The sequence below is a fragment of the Rhinolophus sinicus genome, linkage group LG07, assembly GCF_036562045.2.
Source record: "Rhinolophus sinicus isolate RSC01 linkage group LG07, ASM3656204v1, whole genome shotgun sequence".
NCBI lineage: Eukaryota > Metazoa > Chordata > Mammalia > Chiroptera > Rhinolophidae > Rhinolophus > Rhinolophus sinicus.
Genome location: NC_133757.1, coordinates 68863267 through 68869346, shown reverse-complemented (window position 1 = coordinate 68869346; position 6080 = coordinate 68863267).

The window sequence follows — 6080 nt, the reverse complement described above, 5'->3', positions numbered from 1 at the left end:
GGGACCCGCCGTGCCCCTGCAGTGCAGCAGAGGGGGACCTGGGTGGGTGGGCAGCATGGCCACGGCCACCCGCAGAGGAGGCCACACTGTGGGGTTGTGCCCAGACAGGTTGTGCCCCTTGGAGCCTGCTAGCACTTTCTGGAGTGTCAGCACGGACCCCATGCAATGAGCTGTGTAGGGACCTTGTAGGCTCCGCCCTCTGGAGTTGGGGCTGCACCTGGTCTGTATAGGCACCCAGAAGAGCTCAGCTGGGTCCCCAGGCCGCACCTGTGCAGGGGTGGGTAACCTGACCTGGGCCCCTGCTGGTCACTGCTAGTTGTCATGACAATGTCCAGCATCCTGTTAAAAATTACAAAGCATGCTGAGAAATAGAACTACAAAGCAAGGGAAAAAACAGAAAACAGAAACACCCACACATAGGTCAGAAATTGGGAGTTTATATGTTCAAGGCAGTGGAGGAAATGAAGAACAGAATCGATGCATTAATGGAGAATTTCAAGAGTTGGAATGTATCTGTTTGACCTTCTACCACTGAAAAACACAGTATCTGTGATGAGGTGCTCACAGCAGACAGGATTAGTGAACCAGGAAACAGCAGTGAAAAATACCCAAGGTCAAGCACAAGTAAGAAGAATGGACAACAGAGCAAAGCACAGGAGATGGGGACATGAAGGTCCCAGCACCTGTCAGTGGGTCCCAGAAGAGGGTGGGAGAGTGGGGCCCAGGCTGTACATGAAAAGGTGGCTAAGAATGTTCCAGAATTAAACCATCAATCCACGTGTTTACAAATCCCAGTGACCCAAAGTGGGATTATAAACAAACAACAACAAAAGACAAATTCAAACTGCTAAAACCCAAAGGAAAAAAATCTTAAAAGCAGCCAGGAGAAAGTATAGTCATCTCCCTTATCTGTGGGGGACAGGTCCCAAGATCCCCTGTGGATGTCTGTACCAAACCCCATATATAGTGTGTTTTTTTCCTACACATACAAACCTATGATGAAGTTTAATCATAAATTAGGCACAGTACGAGATTAAGACAGAACAATTGTAACAATTGTAAGTGATGTGACTGTGGCTCTATTAAGTAAGGGTGACGTGAACACAAGTAGTGCGACAGACGCTGCTCCTGAGTAACTAACGGGTGAGGTGCGTCACAGCGCGGAGACGTGGGACAAAGGGGTGATGCATGTCCAAGGCAGGCGGAGCACGACAGCGAGATTTCATCACGATACTCAAAAAGGTGTGCAAATTCAAATTTATGGATTATTTCTGGAATTTTCCATTTAGTATTTTTGGACCACAGGTAACTGAAACCGTGGATAAGGGGGGACTACTGTACTACCAGACTAGAATCCTATGCCCTTCAAAAATGAAAGTAAAGACAAAAGATGGATAGAGTCAAAAGAAAAGGAACAGCAAGATGGTAGACAAACTCAACTGTATCGGTAATCACATTAACTATAAGATTTAAACACTCCCCTTAAAGGATAAAGATTGTCAGACTGGATACGAAAACAAAACAAAACTATTTGCTAATGACAAGTCTCACTTTAGTTATAAAGATGATGAAAGTTACATTGTACAAACACTAAGCAAAAGCAAGTCCACGTGCCTGTATCAGAAGTAGCAGACTTTAAGACAGTAAGTAGTTAGTAAAAGTTAAGGACATTTCACAATGATAAAAGGGGCAATTCGCCAGGAGGACATAATACCGCAGCCCTCAATATTTATGCACCATAACACAGGTTCAAAATATTTCAATCAAGAGATCACAGAACAAAAAATGAGCACTTGGCGAGTCTGTAATCAGAGTTGGAGTTAATACCCGTCTCTAAGTGACTGAACAAGCAGACAAAAATCAGGACGTGTCTTTACCATTTGCACACGAACAACAGATCTGACCTAATCGACAAACACACAGGACAGTACACCCAACAATGGCACAACACGTTACTTTCAAGTGCACATCAAACAATGGTCCAAACAGGTTATGTTCTGTATCATAATGCAATTCTAAACAAATATAATTTCTGACTACAGTGGGACCAAACTGGAAATCAACCACAGGAAAACAACAACGAAAACCCCTAAATGTCTGGTAATCAAGAGACACTTTTACATAAACAGAGTAAAAAAGAAACTGTATGGAAATTAGGAAATACTTGGAACTGAGTGATACTGCAATTATAATTCACCAAAATTTGAGGATCCTGCTAAAGCAGAATTGGGGGAAAATTTACACTTTATGTATAGATTGGAAAAGCAGAAAGGTTTAAAACTTTAACTAAGACCAGTGCCAGGAATGCAAAGGGAACACCAGCAAAGGTCCTACAGATATCGAAGAGATGGTAAGGGGCTGGATTTCCGGTTAGCAGTAGACTGTCACGGTCGACCATGACTTCAGCTGGTGAAAAATAAACGCTAGAAAAAGAACACATTCACTGCAGAAATAGGAAAACAGTGTGGAAGTTCCTCAAAAAATTTAACCTAGAACTACCACACGACTCAGCAATTGCACAGCTGGGTGTATCTCTAAGGAAATGGAATCAGTAACTCAAATATTCAGTAACTCCCATGTTCAATGCCGCACGATTAACAGCAGCTGGGACACAGAAACCACCTCAGTGTCCTAGATGGAGGAGAGGACACTAACGGTGATACACACATTTTACATAGACACATACAGTCATACATGTGTATGTATAAACAGAATGATTCAGCCTTAAAAGAGGAGGTCCGGCCATTTGCGACACCCTGGATGACCCTGGATGACCCTGTGCTGAGTGGGGTAAGAATGATCTCACTTACAGGAGGATTTAAAACTGAAGTTGAGCTCATAGAACCAGAGCCGAGAGTGGTGATCGCAGGGCAGTGGTGGGGAAATGGGGGGTTTTGGCCAAAGGGTACACGCTTGGTTCTCAGTCCTGGGGATCTCACGTACAGCATGGTGTCCCTGAAAGGCGCTAAGAGAGTAGATCTTCATTCTCACCACACATACACAAAGGTAACTAACAGAGTGGGGCACTGGAGGTGTCAGTTACCCCATGGTGGCGACCATTTCACAACGTATATGGATATTAGCTCATCACCTTGTATATCCTAAATGTAAAAATCACATATAATTGTAAATACTTCAAAGGGATGGGGTGCTAAGAAATCCAGAGGGACTGAAGTCCAGGGAGAAGAGAGCCCCTCCCGGGGAGCAGAGGCTGCGGAGCGTCCCCCCAGCAGCATCTGAGCTGGGCGCGCTGGGGGCAGGGCATTCTCTAGGGAGAAGCTGCTGAAAGGCTGGTGCCGTGTGGGCCAGTAGAATGGGCCAGGACCTGGAGGAGCTTGGAAAGATCGGCAGATTCTCCCCATGGGACTCTGCTTGGTGCTTGGGTGGTAAGGTGGGGGTGGGGGTGAAAGGTGGACTGAAATCTCCTGCAGCCTTTCCACTCATAGAAAATCATAGAAATCAAAGTCCTGCTAGAACGTGGCGCTGGCGAAAAAAATAAGACAGGTCAAGACACAAACTTCAAGACATCCGAACAAGGGGTGAATGACGCTAACCCAAGTGGGAAGCCAGCCCAGCCCTGAGAGCCCAGCCCACTCGGCCAAGCTGCCTGGTAAAGGAAGGGGTGTGTGGGGAGAAATGCACCTGGCTTATCCTTTCACAGTGTTCAGAATAAAATAAAAATGACGAAGACATTGAGGAGGAAGACATTACCCATAAACGAGAGGGAAAACAGCCCACAGAGGCAGACCTGCAGTGGACCTGGATGTTGAAATCAGAGGTCAAGGATAGTAACGTCGCTTATGAATCTGTGAGAGAACAGAGGAAAATGGGGTGGGGCAATGGCAGATTTCAACTGAGAAATAGGAACTCCACAAAGAGAAACAGAAACCGTAGAACTGAAAAAATCTGAACATATTTTACTGAATAGCTTACGGGCAGACAAAACACACAATAGGAAAAGTACAGATGTGCCTTGACTGATTATGATGGGACTGTGTCCCCATAAACACACTGTAAGCTGAAAATACCGTAAGTGGAAAATACATTTGATACACTAACCTACTGCGTATCACAGCGGAGCCTGCAGCCCGGCCCCCGGTTAGCGTGCCAGGACATCACATTAGCCCGCAGTTGGGCAAAACGATCTCACTGTCACTGCCCAGCATCGCGAGAGTATCGTAGGGCAAATCGCTGGCGCGGGAAAAGGTCAAAACTCAAAGTATGGTTTCTACTCAATGCATATCGCTTTCGCACCATCGTGAAGTCGAACCATCATGAAGTTGGGGACTGTCTGTATATCCAGTCATTTTGATTTAAAAAAAAATAGAAAAGGGGGAAAATAGAAAAAAACAGCACAGAGTATCAGAGATCTGTGGAATCATATAAGATTGTTCTACATATTAGGTAACCGGGGTTCTGGGGAAAAAAGACAGAAAATGGGCAAAAGAACTACTGGAAGAGGTAACAGCAGGAATTTTCCAAAATTGATGAAAGATACCAACCCACAGATCTAAGAAGCTCAGTGAATGTCCAGTAGGACAATACAAAGATAACAAATACATCGTCAAATAACTTCAAAAAAAAAGATAAAGAACGTTCTTAAAAGCAGCCAGAAAAAAGGGAACATTACTTTAAAGGGAATACTGCCAACAACTCAGCTTTCATCAGAAACAACAGAATGATGTCTTTTAAATGACAAAACTCCCAGAAAAACCCAAACCCAAACCACCTGCCAGCTGAGAATTCCACTCCCAGTGAAAACACATTTCATTAATGCAGGTGGAATAAAGCCATTTCAGGCAACCAAAAGCTGAATAGTCAGAGGTCCTCTGGACGCATGTTTGCATTTTAACCAGCTGACTGCCGGTTGGACCTGCAGGAAGGTCTGCCGAGCCACTGTCACCTTGCTTTGGAGTGTCAGCTTCGAAAAGTCTGGCGACAAATTCTCTTCCCTCTGTACATTGTTTTGTCTACTCTGGTGGCCACGAGGATTGTCATCTGTAAAAATAGAATCCTTTTACTAGGCTGTGTCTTTTCGTGATGGCTTTAATTCCCCCGGTGTCTCTTCAACACAGATGCAGGCTCTTTTCTTTGCCTGGAAGGTTTCTTTGAACAAGGTTTAAACATTAGGTGTGGATTTCTTCTTCAAGAACTCGGCCAGTCCCGCCTCTCCGCCGCCTGCCGACGCCCTGCGTGGTCAGCCCGTCTTCCGCCTCCTGTGCTGGGTCAGGGCCTATCCTCAGACCTTGCACTGTAGTCTTCATTTCTAAAATCGCTTGTTTACTCACATTTCCTTCTTGAATTCAAGCTGCTGTTTTCGGTTGTCTCTTGCCCATTTCTGTTCTTAGTTTTTGAATGTCTAATCCAAGATGGTTTTCACACCTTCAAGTGCTGTTGGGGCCAAGTCTTGCTGTCTTGCTGAGCTTGGCGGGTTTCCTGTCCCCAGGTAGAGAAGTCTGGATTTGCCCTGGTGTCTTCCTCTACTGACAAGGACACCAATCCCATCACAGGGTCCCACCCTATGACCTCATGGAACCCTGTCACCTCCCAAAGACCCCCCCTCCTCCCACCCTCACCCCCGCCCTGGGGTTAGGGAGACCACATTCAGTCCACTGAGGGGATGGGACTTCCCGTCTGCTCCTCTCCCAGCTACCTCCAGCCACCTCCCAGTTGGTGCTGTTTGGTGCACTCAGGACACAGCATCCTGACGCAGCTGGTGCCTGGTGCCTCCCAGGGGGCGAGAGGACGAGCCATTAGCACTCCAAAGGCAGTGTCGTCAGCAGGTGACCCGCTGCGGTTCAGCTGCGCTTCAGTTCCCGTGTTTGTGACCTCTCCCCTTCTCATCATCAGGTTGATGGTGGTTTTTCCTACTAACACCCCAATAACATGACCAAGCCCAGCTCTCACACTCTTAAGTAGCTCTGTTACTTTGTTTCTGAGCTTCCATTTCTCTCTGGCTACCACTCCCTCCCCCATTTATCACCACCTCCTAGCCTGTCCCTTGCCAGGGACGTGGGCATCTGAGCTGCTGCCCTGCTCAGCCAAGCCTCTGGGAAAAACTGAGACACCACACTTAGAAC